General features: G+C 46.9%; 1 protein-coding gene across 1 annotated transcript in view; it reads right to left on the bottom strand.

Moving 5' to 3' along the window:
• The window catches only part of ARPC5L (actin related protein 2/3 complex subunit 5 like), a 129891-nt gene that overhangs the window by 109482 nt on the left and 1188 nt on the right, over positions 1-19221 (bottom strand). The gene's annotated exons all lie outside the window — the stretch shown is intronic.

Genomic DNA, 19221 nt, shown 5'->3' with positions numbered 1-19221 from the left:
CCCGCGCTAGGTTTTGCAGTCCTCTGGCCGGCGGCGGCTCTCCTGCTCCTCTGGTCCCATGAAGATGGCCGCGGGCGGCGTGAGAGCTGCGGCGCGCTGGCCGTGCACATTTACTATTCTTTTGGCCGCGGGAACACTAACTAACCCCCCCAGTTCAAATAATCATTTCTTAGCAAGGATACGGTAACCAGACCCGAAAGCATATTGAGGGGAATTCATCAAAACTGGAGCAGACAGAATCTGGAGCAGTTGCCCAGGACAACCACTTCTCTCTTCAGTTTGTTCAGTTAAGATTTGAAAATGAAAGATATAAGCCGATTGGTTGCCGAGCACAGCTGCTCCAGATTTTTTCTGCTACAGTTTTGATAAATCTCACTCATTATGAAAATTAGTTGTGCCATAAAATATACTGCATAATTATAATTAACTTAGCAGGAACTTTCATGAATGAACTAAAGTTGAGCATGATTTGTATACTACTGATTTGTATACTATTTGTATACTACTGTACTGCACATGTATAGATATATATGGCACACACTTTATACATGTCGTTACACACACATCTTTACAGTATACTGTGTGTGTGTATATACTGTATATACACTATACTGCCAAAAGTATTGGAACTCTTGCCTTTACACGCACATTTACTTTAATGGCATCCCAATCTTAGTCCATATGGTTCAATATTGAGTTGGCCCACCCTTTGCAGCTATAACAGCGTCAACTCTTCTGGGAAGGCTGTCCACAAGGTTTAGGAGTGTGTTTATGGGAATGTTGGACCATTCTTCCAGAAGCGCATTTGTGAGGTCAGGTACTGATGTTGGACAAGAAAGCCCGGCTCGCAGTCTCCACTGTAATTCATCCCAAAGGTGTTCTACTGGGTTGAGGTCAGGCCAGTCAAGTTCCTCCACCCCAAACTCGCTCATCCATGTCTTTATGGACCTTGCTTTGTGCACTGGTGCGCAGTCATGTTGGAACAAGAAGGGGCCATCCCCAAACTGTTCCCACAAAGTTGGGAGCATGAAATTGTCCAAAATGTCTTGGTATGCTGAGCCTTAAGAGTTCCCTTCACTGGAACTAAGGGGCCAAGCCCAACCACTGAGAAACAACACCACACCATAATCCCCCCTCCACCAAAATTTACACTTGCCACAACGCTTTCAGGCAAGTACCGTTCTCCTGGCAAGCGCCAAACCCAGACATTTCCATCGGATTGCCGGAGAAGCGTGATTCGTCATTCCAGAGAACACGTCTCCACTTCTCTAGAGTCCAGTGGCGGCGTGCTTTACACCACTGCATCCGACGCTTTGCATTGCACTTGGTGATTTAAGGCTTGGATGCAGCTGCTCAGCCATGGAAACCCATTCCACAAAGCTCTCTACGCACTGTTGTGCCAATCTGAAGGCCACACGGAGTTTAGAGGTCTGTAGCTATTGACTCTGCAGACAGTTGGCGACTTCTGACAACTGTGCGCTTCAGCATGTGCTGACCCCGCTCTGTCATTTTACGTGGCCTACCACTTTGTGGCCGAGTTGCTGTTGTTCCCAGTTGCTTCCACTTTGGTATAATACCATTAACAGTTGACCGTGGAATATTTAGTAGCAAGGAAATTTCACAGAACACCCCAATCCAATGATTTGGAAGGGTGTCCCAATACTTTTGACTAGAGATATATATAAACAGAAAATTTTATCATACTTACCGTTTTTTGGTGGGGAGACTCCCGCTGTTTGACAGGCGTTGAATGATGGTGAGCACAAGCCATCTGCTTAATGAAGTTTTGGATGCTGCCAATGCCTTCCTGGCTCCTGCCGTAATCATAAACAGCCTTCTGGACTTTTCCCAGTCCTTACATCCTTCCACATATGTCCTCAGACACCGGACTAGGCTCAAATATCCTTCAATCCCTTCTGAGTTGAGCGCGGGAAGGATAATATCCTGATTCACATGAACACTAGCATGAACCTTCGGCAAGAAACCTCATACAGTTCTCAGAACTACTCTATCCTCATGAAAAATGAGAAAGGGTTGACCACGACCACAGGCTTGGAGCCCCGACAATCTCCTTACCTGAAGCCAAGACTTCTAAGGAGACCATCTTGTATGACAAGAATTGCATAGAAATAGACTGTATCGGCTCAAAGGGAGGTCCTGAAAGAGCCTCCAAAACTAGAGGAACATCCCAAGACAGATAAAGAAGCCTATTAGGAGGATATACTTTACTCACTGCCTTCAGAGACTTGGAAACGCTCTGATTCTGAGTCCACCTGATCCCAGTGATGGCTGATGTAGCCGACACCTGTACCTTGAGGGAACTAAGGCTCATCCTTTTGTCCAGACCTGTGTGGAGGAACCCCAGGATCGCCTCAGATGAGATTTGAGAAAGGACAATGCCGTGGTCTATTGCCCATGTGGAAAACACCATCCACATGCTACAACATACAGAGGAAGTGGACACCTTCCGGGATTTCAAAAGTGTATCAATAACCTCCTGTGAAAATCCAGACTTTCAGCCTTTCCATTTTTAGCAGCCAGGCCGTCAGACAGAGGTGCTTAGGATGCGGGTGCTGCACCGGCCCTTGAGACAGGAGATCCGATGTCACTGGGATCTGCCCCGATTCCTGAATGCTGAGGGACATCAAGAGAGGGAACATGGATGTCTCGGCCAATGTGGGATAACGGCAATAACCACCACCTTCTCCCTCCACATCCTTTGAAGGACTGCTATGATCATGGTAAAGGGGGGAAATACATAAGCTTAATTGGTGGCTGACTAAATACTTTTTTGCCCCACTGTACATATATACATACACACAAACACTGAGTGGCCAGATTATTATGACCACCCCATCAGTACTTCGTTGGGCCGCCTCGTGACTCCACGAGATGTTGAAAGGTGATGCAAGGAATCTGACACTGCACTGTTGCCCTTCTGATGTCTTGTACCAGTCTTGCCACTCTCCCTTCTGCCCTAACATCGACTAGTCGCTGACTGCCACAATTCGCACATTCAGACTCAGATAGACAGTCCAGTCTTTAAACACTTTAACAACAGCTGCTCTTGAACATTTAACGAATTCTGCTGTTTTGCTGATACTCGCTCCATGGCTCCGAGCGCCAACAATCATCCCACGTTCAAAGGCTGTTAAATCGCGTTGTTTACCATATCTTCAGAAAAAAGTCACTTCTACTGTCGTGGTAAACAACCTGCTTCCCTATTTATAATGGTCTGGCCCTCTAGCAACTTCAGCGTGAAATTATAGCTAATTTGCCTACAAACGTCAGGTGGTCATAATAATCTGGCCATTCAGTGTATACAGGTGAAACTCGAATAATAAGAATATCGTGCAAAAGTAATTGCAGTAAGTGCTGCAAAAGGGGCCCAAACCAAGTACTGAGTACATATGCATGCTTGTACTTTTCAGAGGTCCGATATTGTTCTATGTACAATCCTTGTTTTATTGATTGCATGTAATAATCTACTTTTTTGAGATTGTGGATTTGGGGGTCTTGGGGTTTTCATGAGCTGTAAGCCATAATCATCACAATTATGACAAATCACGGCTTGAACTATCTTGCTTTGCATGTAATGAGTCTCTCTCATATATTAGTTTCACCGCATAAGTTGCATTAGTGAAATAAATTAACTTTGCACGATATTCTAATTATTCGAGTTTCACTTGTATATATCAGTACTGCGCAAAGGTTTTAGGCAGGTGTGGAAAAAATGCTGTAAAGTAAGGATGCTTTTGAAAATATACATTTTTATTATTTATTTTTATCAATTTACAAAATGCAAAGTGAGTGAAGAGAGGAAAAATCTAAATCAAATCAATATTTGGTGTGACCAACCTTTGCCTTCAAAACAGCATCAACTCTTTTAGGTACACTTGCACACAGTTTTTGAAGGAACTTGGCAGGTAGGTTGTACCAAACATCTTGGAGAACTAAAACACAGATCTTCTGTGGATGTAGGCTTCCTCAAATCCTTCTGTCTCTTCATGTAATCCCAAACAAACTCGATGTTGAGATCAGACCCCAAAAATACAGCCAATGTCATTAAGAACTATCTTCAGCGTAATGAAGAACAAGGAGACCTGGAAGTGATGGTTTGGCCCCCACAGAGCCCTGACCTGAACATCATCGGGTCTGTCTGGGATTACATGGAGACAGAAGGATTTGAGGCAGCCTACATCCACAAAATATCTGTGGTTAGTTCTCAAAGATGTTTGGAGCAACTTACCTGCCGAGTTCCTACAAAAACTGTGTGCAAGTTTACCTAGAAGAATTGAGTCTGTTTTGAAGGCAAAGGGTGATTACACCAAATATTGATCTGATTTGGATTTCTTTTCTGTTCATTTACTTTGCATTTTGTTAACTGATAAAGACAAACTATTAACACTCATTTCTGAAAGCATTTTTACTTTGCACTGTTATAGCCCTGCTACGGACAAGTAGAGCGCCGAGAGCGGGGGGGTGGACGGAGCGGGGGGCGGGGACGAAGCGATGAGAGCTGGGGACGGAGCAGAGGGCGTGGAGCCGTGACGGAGCGAGGGGCGTGGTGCTGTGACGGAGTAGTGACGAAGCCGGACGGTGGAGCTGTGACAGGCTCTGTCACTTCCCCTAGCCTCTGTCCCCGGTGGCCGCTGCTCGTTCCTGTCACAGGAGTTAAAAAATGTAAAAAATAAAAAGGCGATAAAGTAAACATAATAAAACAAATTACATTTTTTTACAAAGTAAATAAAAATAGAATTAAAACCAGCCCCACTGCCCCGATCTGCACGCGAATAAATGCGCAGTGTTTTCAACTGCAATCGTGTGCAACCGCACGGGCAGGGTGGTATTGAAACAGGAAAACGCGCAACCTGCCTGGCATAACTGGGGTGCCGTTAGAAAATAATGGCACTGCCAGCGCGATCGGCAGTGGTGTGCGATCCGTGACTGCACGGTCATCGTGCACAAAACCAAGCGGATGGCTGGGTGGTCACGGAATCGCACACCACTGCCGATCGTGCTGTCAGTGCCATTATTTTCTAGTGCCACCCCAGTCGTCCTGCTGCAATACCGCCGCGGGCAATCACGGTTGAAAACACTGCGCGGTGCATGTCGTGAAAATAGGTACATCTACCTTTTTTTCAGCAATTGCCACGTAGATGTAACCCCATACATGCGGATGCAATCGCCGTATGCAACCGCACACGATCGCACGTTCTGGGAATCCCCAAGTCTGCACCAACCCTAAAGGGTAAACTCACTTTCCCGAATTCACGTCGGGTAAATAGACACCAAACATGTCAAGCCTTAAAATTGCGTGCACCCGCAAAATACGCCCATAGGCAACGATTACAACGCTTATACTGTTCATCAGTTTGGTGCTATCAGTGATTAAAGAAGAACTATGGGGTTAAGGCTTTTCCCCATAGTTCTCCTTAGGGTAACGGAAGGACACAAACTAGCGTCCTCCCGTCACCCTAAGCTCAGTTTATAGGGAGCTACAGCCCGCTGTATACTGAGACGCCGCAGCTGAAGCGGATGCCGACAATTATGTCTGGATCCGCCCAGCTGCGTGAGTGACAGCTGGCTCTGCATATCTAGAGGCAGAGCCAGCTGTACGCGCCCCATCCGTTCCGCCAGTCAGTGCTGGAGGATCGGAGAGGGGAGAATCCAGCCCCTCCCCTGTCACGGCAGAGAGCCATGACAGGATCGAGAAGTGAGCGAGCGCCGGTATGTGTTCCCTCCCTTCCCGATCTACTGAGCCGACCTGTGACAGTCTCATTGTCACAAGTCGGCTAGAACTATGAGCATGAGTGAAAAGCACTCACCTCATAGCTCTCCTTTAGGCTGGATTCCCACCTAGGTGATCGAAATATGCGCGTATGACGTGCGTTTCTGGCCGCGCGTTTTTACACCGATTTGCGGTCCACGAAACACGCATCAAACGCGCGTTTACGTGGGTTATCCGGCTGTATCCTGATGGATACACGTAGGGCGTTTTTCAGCACGTTCCGACGCGCTGAAATACGCCCTGGTGGGAATCATGCCCATAGGAAATAATGGGATTTCATTTGCTGGGCGTTTTACAGCACGTCGATCAGCGCTGTAAAACGCCCAGGTATGAACCCGGCCTTAATGGCTCTACAATTATTGCTCTCACTCCGATGTTTGCGGCAATATGTAACATGTGCGGCACAATAGGCGCAATCGTCATCGCACGTAGGCGCACCCGACGCATATCTGTGTATGTGGGGGGCGGGGACTTACATTTTTTTTTTCTTTTAAAAAAAAAATGCGTGCATTATTTTTTTTATGATTCTTTAATTTTTGTATTTCTTTTTTTTTTTTACACACAACTTTATTGCCATTATATGGGGGGCTAAGAAGCCCCCTATGGTATAGCCAATTTACATGGCAGGTCCTCTTTATGGAGACATCAGGGGCCTCGAAGACCCCTAATGTCACCTAGGGACCCCCAGAGAAGCTGATGAAGCTGAGATCGGCTTCATCAGCTTCTCTAGCTGGAGAGTGACACTGAATGTAGAAAGTCATGTAATATACATCACTTCCTGCATTCGGGGACTGGAGAGTAGATCAAAAGGGAGTTCGTATGTTGTACTCCCTTTGATCTCCTGTCACAGAGCCGTGTCGGTCCCGGCCGCATCGGGCACAGCGGATCTCGGGACCGGCAACGGCAGTGACAGCTGCTGATAAAAGCGATGGAGCGTCTCTCGATCGCTTGACTGTAAAGCTCCCGGCCGGCCCTATAATTACAACGGCCGGCCGGGAAGCTGCTCGTCGGGCTCCACCGTCCTCTCGTCACAGACGAGTGGATTTTTCAAGCCCTGTATATATACATATATATTAGGGCTGTGGAAATGAAAGATTAATTTCTCGATTAATCGTTAAACTTTTTGATTGATTAAAATTATTTTGATCACTAATGAAAACACTCACCTGTCCGCCGGCTTCCGGGAGTCCCGTCGGCAATCCAGTGACGTCACGGACATCGACGTAACCGGACTCCTCCTCCCTTCTCCAAGTGGCTCCGCCGGCTAACGAAGGGAAGGGGGAGGAGTCCGGTGATGGCGATGTCCGTGACGGCTAAGGGAAGGGGGGGAGGAGTCCAGTGACAGCTAACAAAAGGAAGGGGGAGGAGTCCGGTGACGTCAATGTCCATGACGTCACCGGACTCCCCCCTTCCCTTCATTAGCCGGCGGAGCCACTTGGGCCGGTGAGTTTGCCCAATAAACTTTCTGCACGAGCGCCAGCCAAGGCATTGGCCTATACACATACAGCATAGCAATGAAGTAATAAAATGAACTAGGATCACACTATTCTGAGTTGCCCCACTCAAGCGACAGCCATATTGAGTGGGGTACGTGAGATTAATAACGTGCTGGATTAGTGTGATCCTAGTTCATTTTATTACTTCATTGCTGTGCTGTATGTGTATAGGCCAATGTAGTTGGATCTGTATGTGCGTTATAATTAATCGAAAATTTTAATATATATATATATTTATTACACACACATACACAGTCGCTTAGCCTTGTGTCCACGTTAGAGGTATGGCTTTTTGGCCGAATTCTTCCATGCAGACCACTTCTGGCCAGACTTCTCCGGAAGGAAGGTTGTTCCAAACATCCTTGTATTTGCACACACATGATAAAATCTGAATTTTTGGTTAGAAAACAGCTTAAAGGGGCGTGGCTTACGCATGGCGCTGAACGGTCGCACTTGAGCAGAGCTCCAGCTCCAGCCCGCGAAAAACTGCCGTTATATACATTACCCGTTCCGTACCTTTCTACCCAGTTGAGCGAAATCATGGGGAGGAAAGGTCAACGATCCTCGGGCTCGAAAAAAGTGAACTCAGGCACCTTGAAAAGGTATCTCATTGCGGACACGAGATCCTCACAGGCCTCCTCGCGGCCTACCACGCGGCAGGCGCCGGCGGCCCGCACAGAGGACCCCACACCTGCGGGCACACAGAGGTCTCCTGATTCCGCGGGATCCACTAGTGAGTCGGAGCCTCCTTCCCCAGTGCTGCTACCAGAGGCTATGAGAGAACTCTCAACGAAAGCAGACCTGGCACACATGTTCCAGGTACTGGAATCGTCTCTCAAACAGGACCTGTCCAATGTGAGGTCGGATCTCTCACATATACTGACAAGGGTGGAAGACGCTGAGACCCGGATAGATGACCACGAGAGTGCCATTAGAGATCTCCGGGAAGCCCACCGACAGATGGCTATGGCGCAACGGAACCTCATATACAAGGTGGAGGACCAGGAGAATCGCAACCGCCGAAACAACTTGCAGGTTCGGGGCCTACCTGAGGCTACTGCGGATTCCGATCTCATGGCCTCCCTTCAAGGCATATTCAACTCTGTGCTGGGAAGGCTGATTTTTACGTTGACGGTTTTTGGTTCATACGGCATCAGTTACTCCTAAACTGTTGATGCGTAACAGCATCTTTTTTACTTGGCATCGGGCTGCGGACTTCGGCCTGCTTACAGAGTGTTATTGTGGACGCCCTCTGTCGTTCAGGCTCCTTGCGTTCTCATGTACCCCCCCCTGAAGGCACTAGGCTGCTGGGGTTCCATTCCCATGACGAATGGGAACCGCACAGCAGGATCCGAGTACCTGCTGTGCGGGCTTGAGTGGTTGGCGGCATCGTTAGCAGCAGTCAACCCTATGTTCATTGTGTTGTTTTTGTGTTTTGCTTATTTTCATGTCTGTTTTGGTTACCCTTCTGCCCTCCCCTTCCCACCCCCATCCGCTGAAGATCCCCCTTTCCTTTGTAGGATGATTGTTGTAGCTCACATTATGCTGCACCTGGGAAGTGCTCCTGACTCACCATGGCAACTGTGAATTTAATCTCTTATAACGTAAGAGGTCTGAACACCCCCGCTAAACGCCATCAGATTTTAAGAGAATTACACAGGCTCCCTAGTGACATAGTGTTCCTCCAAGAGACGCACCTGTCCCATTCCACTAATACGCGAATGAACTCCTACCGTTACCCCACCTGGTATTATAGTCTATCGAACTCTAATAGGGCTAGGGGAGTTGCCATAGGTGTTCGCAGGGGCACCCCTTTTGTGCTATCAGAAATGAAAGTAGATGATAAAGGTTGGTTCATATTTTTAAAGGGTACTCTCGGCAGCGCTCTTGTACTTTGGCATGTATATACTGTCCCAACCAGAATCAGATCGGCTTTTTATCCAGGACGCTTACTAGCCTCCTAGACTTTGCCTCTGGGATATTGCTGGTAGGAGGGGACTTTAATCTAGCATTGGACCCTCACTTGGATGTCTCCTCGGGACACACGGCTATATCCTACAGACAACTGTCCTTTCTCAAATCCAGATTGCATAAGGCGCAACTCATTGACACATGGCGGTATAGACATCCCTCGGGCAAAGACTTCTCCCATTACTCAGCGACCCACAAGATTTATTCACGTATCGATATGATATTCATAGACCATCATCATTTACATCTGGTAAACTCGGCCTCAATAGCCACAAGGACGTTATCTGATCACTCCCCTGTTCTGACCTCCCTTACCTTCTAAATCCACCAACTGGAAATTGAATGACTTTCTATTGCAGTGCCCTATAGCCAAAGCACAGCTGGAGGAGGATATACGGTGTTATTTTCAGCAGAACAATGTGCACAATGCCTCTCCAGCGGTGGTTTGGGAGGCTCACAAAGCGGTAACTAGAGGGAAATTAATAGAATTGGGAACCAGGAAAGAGAGGGAGTCGGAACGGGCATTGCAGTCCTTGTTGACACAAATCCAATCCTTGGAACGCCTTCATAAACGTTCTTTACGAATGGAACACTTGCAGGCACTCCAACGATGTAGGGAAGACCTAAAAAAACTGTTGGACCATACAACGGCCCAAAAATTCATGTGGCTGCGGCAAAGGGTCTATGCGGAAGGCGACAAACCCGGGAAATTATTAGCTAGATCACTACGCATTAAACAATCAGCCACATATATCCCTAAAATTAAGGCCTCTGGCGACAAGATGGTGCATCTCTCCCACGATATAGCCAAAGTATTTTGCGACTACTACCGTACCCTATATAATGTAGCTGATGGTCATACGCACACTGCCAATACCTTTCAGCTCAGGAAAACACTTCTAGATAAGTACTTGCAAAATGCACGCCTCCCGACACTTCCAGTGGAAGAATTAGAGGCAATGGAAGCGGATTTTACTGTGGATGAGTTCACAAACGCGCTACATAAGATGGCTACGGGCAAAGCAGCAGGGCCAGATGGATTTACCCTCCAATACTATCGTACCTTTAAAGATATCCTATTACCCCACCTCACCAGCTACGCGAACTCTCTCACCTATGGTGGGCACTTGCGTACTGAAACAACCCTAGCCCATATTTCTGTACTTCCCAAACCAGAGAAGGACCCCACCTGCTGCCCTAGTTACAGGCCCATATCGTTATTGAACGTAGATATCAAATTATACTCTAAAGGTTCTGGCACTCCGCATCCAACCCGTTACCTAAATTTGTATCCCCAGATCAGACTGGATTCATCCCGGGTCGGGAAGCGAGGGATAACTCCCTGCGCAGCCTACATGTCGTGTCTTGTGCCCGCAGGATATCCCAGGCCACACTTTTGCTGTCAACGGACGCGGAAAAAGCGTTTGACAGAGTGGCCTGGGATTTCATGCTGGCAACATTGAGGGTCATGGGGTTGCGCTCGGGCATGATGTCCAGGATCTCCGCGTTTTATCAAAACCCTGCGGCCAGAGTGCGGATTAACAGAGTACTCAGCCAACCCTTTTTCATGGGAAATGGCACCAGACAAGGGTGCCCATTGTCGCCGTTGTTGTTTGCCATTTCCCTGGAACCTTTCCTGTCTTCCATAACTCAATCCTGATATACAGGGGGTGCAGGTGGGGCCTAGAGAACACAAATACGCTGCATACGCGGACGATCTATTGTTTTACATTAGGAACCCCCAGATTTCTCTCCCAAACCTTATGGCGGCTTTAAAAGAAAATAATTTGGTGTCCCATTTTAAAATTAACCTATCGAAATCTACCATCCTTAATCTAACAGTCCCTCCTATAGAAGCCAGAGCCCTAAAATCTAGTTTACCGTTTACATGGCAGTCACACACCATGAAATGCCTGGGGATTTATTACACGCCTCGCCTACGGGATATGTTCAAACACAACTACATGCCCCTCTTGAATACCATCCATGCGCACCTGAGACGCTGGTCCCCCTGTACCACTCCTGGTTGGGCAGAGTGAATGCCTTTAAAATGAATGTGTTGCCGAGACTCCTCTTTCTGTTCCAGATGTTACCCATGGGCGTCCCTCCGTCTTATTTTAAGTTACTTAGGTCGCTGGTTTCAAGATTTATATGGAGACACAAGAAAGCTAGGATTTCTTATAATATATTAACCAGACCTAAAGCATTGGGTGGGATTTCCCTCCCTGACTTTCGGAGGTATTATAGAGCGGCTTCCCTGGCCAGAATCATAGACTGGCATTACGCTGGGTAGACGAAGTTGTGGATACAGATGGAGCAGTGCATGAGCCAGGCGAACCTGTGTAAGGTGTGTTGAATCCCGAAGTGATATAGACACTTGTCCAAAGACACGCACCCTTTGACGAATACATCACTGTCCATTTGGGACGCACTTCACTGTAAACAGAAATGGCCTTACAACTCCCCTTTGATGCCTCTGTTGGGGCACAATTACGTCTTACCGGGCCTTTTAGATGGGGGGTATTGTAAGTGGCCACACACAGACTCTGAGCTCTTACTGCACCAGGTCATACAGGACGGGAAAATCAAACCCTTGTCTTCCCTGTGCGACTCACCTAAGCCCTCATTTATGGACGTTTGGCGGTATAAACAAATGACACACTTCGTACAACTACTCCCTGCCCCCTTACGGTCCAAACGCGAACTGAACCCATTAGAGCTCCTCTTTCCCGCTGGAACCACCCCTACGAAATGCATCTCCTCATTATACGCTACCCTGTCTCACCTGGAAGTTGCATCTCCACCGCCCTACCTGGCAAGCTGGGAGGTGGAGCTGGACAGCCCTCTTACTGAGAAACGAAGGTCTCGTGTCTTGGCTTTCTCGAGGGGGGTGCCCAGGTCCGCACATATCCAGGAACTTCATTATAAACTGCTATGTAGATGGTATTACATTCCTCAAAGAATGCATCAGATAGACAGCTCGGTGTCCCCGTTATGTTGGAGAGGTTGCGGACAAGTGGCCTCGCATGCTCACATCTGGTGGCGATGCCCAAAAATTACACCCTACTGGCAGGAGGTAGCGGACGAAATGTATCAAATACAAGGAGTAGCGGTACCGCTGGAACCCTGGGGGATGTTGTTCCATGGATCTGAGGGCTCAATGGGCCGATATGCTCGGTCTATTACACCACATTTGCTTAACGCAGCCAAGGCTTTGATTCCAGCCAAATGGAAATGTGTCCCTGTTCCTACCTTGTTGGAATGGTTGAATAAGGTGGAACAGATTTACTGTATGGAAGAACTCACCCTCAGTAGTCCGGAGCAAAGAGAGCGCCTCACAAAAACATGGGCGTGCTGGCTAGCATATAAGACGACCCCCTCGGACCTCACCAAGCAGGCACAGGCCGTGGTATAAGGATAACAATTTGGTGGATACGCACCTGTAGGTCCTCAATCAGGGAGTGCGTGTGCCTTGGGGATTGTGACTAGTGCCTAGAGCAGGTGGACTATGGGAGCACGCAAGGTCACAACGTTACGATTATATGGTTTACAACATATATCCTCTTTTATGAGAGACATGATCCTACATCCCCTGCAGAACTGCAGAACACCAGCAGCTATAGAGGAACACCAAATCCCAGCAATAATACATTAAACAGCCTGTATAATGTATTATTGCTGGGATTTGTAGTTCCTCTATAACCGGTCAGTGGTAATCTGCATTGTGCAGTATAATCGTTATACAGCACAATGGAGAATACCACCAGGTATGGAGGACTACACATCCCAGCAATAGTACATTATAGTATAATGTTGTATTCTGCATTTCGCCGTATAATCATTATACAGCGCACTGCAGAATGCCACCAGCTATAGGAGGACTACAAATCCCAGCAATAATACATTATATACAGCACAATGCAGAATAACCCCAGCTACAGAGGACTACAAATCCCAGCAATAGTACATTATAGTATAATGTACTATTGCTACATTCCTCTATAGCTGCTGGTATTCTGCACTGCGCCGCTGTATAATGTACTATATTGCACACCACACTTTTTTTACTTCCGTGATGGACTACAATCTCAATAGAAACTAGTAGTCCATCACTGGAGCCTTTTTTTTTATCCGATTAATCGAACTTAATGATCGGCTAACTAATCGATTATGAAAATAATCGTTAGCTGCAGCCCATATAGTATGTACAGCAGAGCTCAAAGATGGGGAGGGAGAAGCAGCACAAAGAATGCTGCAGTGCAAGGAGCATGCTATCGTAGCAGGAGACAGCAAAGCCCCAGAGAGAAGAGCTCAACAGTGTGCTGCTTTTCATTGTGCAGTTACAGTGAGGAACAGACCTGTAAGTAAAAGCAAAACTGCAACAAAGAAAGACCAGGTCTCCAGTGTACACAGGACTATGCTGTTGGGCAAAACTGTGTAAATCTTAGGACTAGATGGACAGAAATACACACACATATATACATACACAGGGTGGCAGGAAACAGCTGTAATATATGTATTTCATTGCTTGGCTGGATTTCAGCTTTAATTAAAAGATAAATGTAAGCCCTAATCACGCTAATACTTGCAAATCTCAACTCCAGAGAACTAAAAAAAAAGCTGAGCGACATGAAAATCGCGCGATTTTGAGCGATATTGCGCGACGAGCGATATTGCGCGACGTGTCGAGCAACTTTTTCCTATTGGGCTGTATGCAATCAGGAGCAATATCGCTCGAAATCGCTTGAAAAAAGGGTCATGTAGGAGCGACAAGCTACCAGCGACGAGCTACAAGCGATATTGAGAGGCGAGATGTGAACAGCTCCATTGAAATGGATTGGAGAAGCTACATAGAGCGATATCGCATGGAAATATGAGCAATATCGCTGAAAAAAAATCGCTCGATAAATCGCTCAGTGTGAATGGGGCCTTATAGTGGGCTCCCCCCCACAACGCAAGGGTTGACTGCTTGTTTTTTGCCTAGAGTACCAATAAAAAGCACTTTTTACTTATTATTATACAGGATTTATATAGCGCCAATAGTTTGCACAGCGCTTTACAATATAAGGACGACATTACAGTCACAATACAATTCAAGACAAGATGGTAAGGAGGGCCATGCCCGTGAAGGCTTACAATCTAAAAGGGAGGGGCAAGTGATACATGAGGAGGTAGCTGCACGGGGATGAATGTTTGAGAAAGTGATTGTTCAGTGGTTAGGTTGAGGTGGGATAGGTTTTCCTGAAGAGATGAGTCTTAAGGGATCGCCTAAAGGCAGTCAGTGTGGGAGATAGACGGACAGTTTGGGGTAGAGAGTTCCATAGGATGGGAGACACTCTAGTCAAGTCCTGGAGGCGAGCATGGGAGGAGTTGATGAGGGAGCTGGAAAGCAGGAGGTCTTGTGAAGAGTGGAGGGGACGGTTAGGGTAATACTTTGAGACCAGGTTGGAGATATAGCCAGGGCCAGAGTTGTGGATGGCTTTGTACGCGGTTGTTAATATTTTGAATTTTATCCTTTGGACTATAGAAAGCTAGTCCAGGGATTGACAGAGGGGCGTTGCAGACACTGAGCGGTTGGTTAGGTGAATGAGTCTAGCAGCTGCGTTCATGATAGACTGACGGGGGTATATCCTGTGTAGTGGAAGGCCAAAGAGGAGGGAGTTGCAATAGTCCAGACGAGAGATAACAAGGGAGTGGATGAGTAATTTTGCGGTTTCATTGGTGAGGAAGGGGCGTATTTTGGATATGTTACGAAGGTGAAGGCGACAGGATTTGAATAGTGATTGGATGTGGGGAAGAAAGGTGAGGTCCGAGTCAAGGATGACACCTAGGACCTTGGCATGGGGGGAGGGCTGGATAGTTGTGTTAACAATCTCAAGGGAAAAGTTGGGGGAAGATGCACAGGTGGGAGGAAATATCATGAGCTCAGTTTTTGAAAGGTTGAGTTTTAAGAAGTGTTGCGACATGCAGACAGATATGTCAGTTAGTAGATTAGTGACACGCAAGGACACTGAGGGGGAGAGTTGCGGAGTAGAGAGATAGATTTGAGTGTCATCGGCATAGAGATGGTATTGGAAGCCATGTGAGGTTATTAACTGACCAAGAGAGGAGGTGTAGATAGAGAAGAGAAGGGGTCCAAGGACAGAGCCTTGGGGGACCCCTACAGAAAGAGGAAGAGGAGGGGAGGAGTTAGATTTGTAGGTGACACTAAAGGAGCGCTTGGACAGGTAAGAGGAGAACCATGAGAGAGCAGAGTCTTGTAGGCCGAGTACTTATTTTATCTCTTGCTCCCAAAGGCTCCTCCGTCCATGTGACCGGTCCCCAGCAGCCTCCTCTCTTTGGCACTCCATCAGGTGGTCCCAGCTGTAACATTATCATGTACAATGCATGAGCAACAGTCCTGCATTGTAAGTGAAGATACAAAGGGCCCACCCACAATCCAGAGCATCGGATGCCGGGGTAGCATGGAGTGAGGCAAGTAAAAGTCCTTTCTCCCGATACCCCAGCCAAAAGCATTTAAACCTTGCAGGGGAGCAGCACCCCTGCACTCCCCCCTGCAAGATTTTCAGTTCCTCATAGTTGATCTTTAACTGCTTCAGGGCCACAATATGTTTATAAACAGCGTCAACCTGGATCGGTTACACCAAGATGCAGCAGCGGTGATGGTGGTATCATTAATTTTTTACAGCTGGCGATGGCTGTCAAATACAAACGTTCTATAGCCGCACGTTCGCTTGCATGGTCCTGGGGAGTGTGTGCCCCCACCCTGCACCATTGACTATCCCAGGCTCTGCTGTCCCCCATGCTGATGCAGGACTGACACAACAGGCTTGTGCCTGGAACGGAGAGAAATCTGCACACTTCCAATGGCTGAATTCCCCGCCAATCACTGAAAGCGGAAGCGATGTGTATTGGATCACTTCCGGTTTCAGTGTGCCATTTCTCCGGCTCCTGTGGCTAGAGAAGAAGCTGATGAAGCATGATCTATGCTTTATCAGCTTCCTTGGGGTCCCTAGGTGACATTAGAGGGGGTCTAATAGAGGTAAAATGATATTAAAGTCAAAATGTTTTAAGCTATTTCAAATACTGATGAAATCACTTACAATGGATGCGGCTCCTTGTTTAAAATATTTAGTTTCCTGCAGAATAAGCTGGTCCCGAGCACTGAGGCCGATATCCTCTTTTAGGGTGGCTCCTTTCCCTTGCAGGGTCCTATGATCCATCTTTGTGTGTGCTAGTAAGCTGCGTGTGTCTCCACAAACACACAGGCAAAGCAAGGGAAGCTGCTGCCCTGCTGTCCACTTCTCCCTCCCCCCTGCTGGAGACTGCTTTGTCCCTTGTGATCTTGTACTGGACAGTAAGTTCAGACAAGTTGAGCTAAGAGTTGGAGCTAGCTGTTTGGAATCATGATGACGGGGGATAAAATAAGACATACTTTGCTGGGCAATGTATATTTGTTTGATCTGGATTCATTACTGAAAAAAAGTCACATATAAAAACATTTTTAAAAAGCCCAAAGTTCCCCACCCCCCATGTACACACACAGCGCAAACACTTGTCAAATGCCCCTACATGCAAAAACGACAATTGCACCACGTTACATATCACTGCAAATTTTGTCGTGAGCGCACCAATTCTGGGCCATCAATCACTGTTAATGCTAAATTGACAAGCGGTAAAGGATTTTAAAGCATCACCTATGGGCAATTTTGGGTACTGTCGTTTTTGCGATTTTACAGGCGCACACAATTTTAGGGCTTGACATGTTTCGTATCTATCTACCCAACATGACCCCATCTTTTATATTTTACCAAAAAGTTGGGTATTCTATTTGGTTTCTGTGCACTAAAATGAATGAGTGTATTTTATCCCAAAAAATTGGTTTGCTAAATATTTGTGCAAATATCGTGCAACATAAAAACTAGCTTTTTTTATTCAACAGGGCCTCTGCTTTCAAAAAATATATAACTGTTTGGGGAGTTTAAGCTGCACATCAAACGTGCAAAAAAACACGCACTCTGATGAACGTTCATGAAACGTGTAAAAAGTACAAACGTACAGAAACAGCTGGACAGGTGCGCTCTAGATGCGGGTGGGCGTTTTAAAGTGTCCTTGTGCCCAAGCGGGAAACTGTCAAAATTTAAAACAGCCAGCTATAGAGTCAGCAAATTGCTTGTATGTTGTGCCTTCATGCAATTTGCAATAGGATTCTTACCCGGGAAACAAGGAACAAAACAGATCGATGGTCTTTTTGACCGGTGGGAGCTGCCTCTTGGATGTTAGCAATAATTCTAGGGCCATCAATCACTGTTAACACTAAACTCATGAGTGGTAAAAGCTTTTACCAAAGCTGTTACCAAAAAATTGGGTAATAATAAATGTTTCATAACATAATAAAATGGAAAACTTTTAAAACTTTTTTTTTCTGTATTTTTTTCGTTATATGAAAGCTCTCTCATATTATATATATATAGTATTTTGCGGTCCATAAGACGCACCGGACGATAGGACGCAGGGAGGTCCGGCGCGCCTTATGGAGCCATCGACAGACTGTAGCTTCTGACACAGCTTATTTTGCGGTCCATAAGACGCACCGGACGATAGGACGCAGGGAGGTCCGGCGCGCCTTATGGAGCACTCGACAGACTGTAGCTTCTGACACAGCTTCTATAACAGAATCTGTGACAGAAGCTGCAGTTAGTGACCGCTGAGACAGGTGGCACTGTGATTACAGCACCACGGTCTCAGTGATCACACAGAGCAGATGAAGAAAGTCCGTTCTTCGTCTGCTCTATGGTGATCTCGATCGTCGCCGCTGCTCAGCTTTAATACGAGTGATCTCATTAGATCACTCGCATTAAACGAGCAGTGGCTCCTACTGCTCGCCCGGCGCCCGAAACTGCATGTCTCGGGCGTCGGGATTCGCTCCATAAGACGCAGGCACATTTTTGGGGGGGATCCATTTGGGGGGAAAAAAAGTGCGTCTTATGGAGCGAAAAATACGGTATATAGTATGCTGCATTGTGCCGCTGTATTATACAATGCAGAGTACCATGCAGAATAGAGTACAATGCAGAATACCAATGTATTATACAGCGTTAGGGTTAATGTATTATTGCTGGGATTTGTTGTTCCTCTATAGCTGCTAATGTTCTGCAGTGTGCCGCTTTAAAAAAAGAAAAACAGTAAACATTAAAAAGGTATCTCGAGTGACTTACTTTGAATCGGTGGGCCCTTGATTGTCGGCAGGCAGCGGCGAGTCAGAAAGCTCACCGGGAGGAGAGGAGTAGACACATGTCCTCAGCGTGCGCGGCTTAACCAGCGTATGCAGTAGGCTAAACCGGCATGTGCGGTGGGCATGATGTGAGCGTCGTGCAGCCACGAGCGGGAAATTTGCATTTTAGCCAACGAATCGATGATGGACAACGTTTTCCATCGTCTAAATCGAATAGTTGTTGCAGCTCTAGTGGCTACAATTGATCCCCATGGTCCCTGTGTGTGTTGAAAGTAGCCACGGCTACTCCAAGGTCACTCCTGTGACAGATTACAATCTCAGGTTTAGTTTACGAAATTGTATTGAGATTATAGTCCATCACAGGAGCAAGCTTAGAGTGGTGGCTACTTTAAAACACACATACAGACCATGGGGAAGAAAAGTAGCCACCCTCAAGAAGGAAGGACAGTGTCAGCACCAATTCAGAGATGATTAGAGGTTCTACAGCCGAGTGATACGCAAATAAACTACATTTTTTTTTACAGATACATTACAGTTAACCTCTTGCCGTTTTTTTACTACGGGCGGACGGCACTGCAGCATCTGCGGGTTGCCGTCTCCAGACGGCAATTTTTTTCTGCTCGCGCGCGCCCCCTAGCGGGCACGCACGGGCAGAAAAGACCCGTCCAATGCGAACACCCGGTACCGGGTGTTTCACATATAGGCGATCAGCGGGTCCATAGCCCGCC

Source organism: Nanorana parkeri, unplaced genomic scaffold, assembly GCF_000935625.1.
Source record: "Nanorana parkeri isolate BGI_ZX_2015 unplaced genomic scaffold, ASM93562v1 scaffold1881, whole genome shotgun sequence".
NCBI lineage: Eukaryota > Metazoa > Chordata > Amphibia > Anura > Dicroglossidae > Nanorana > Nanorana parkeri.
Note: the sequence above shows the minus strand (reverse complement) of the source record. Positions and strands in the feature narration are given on the sequence as shown.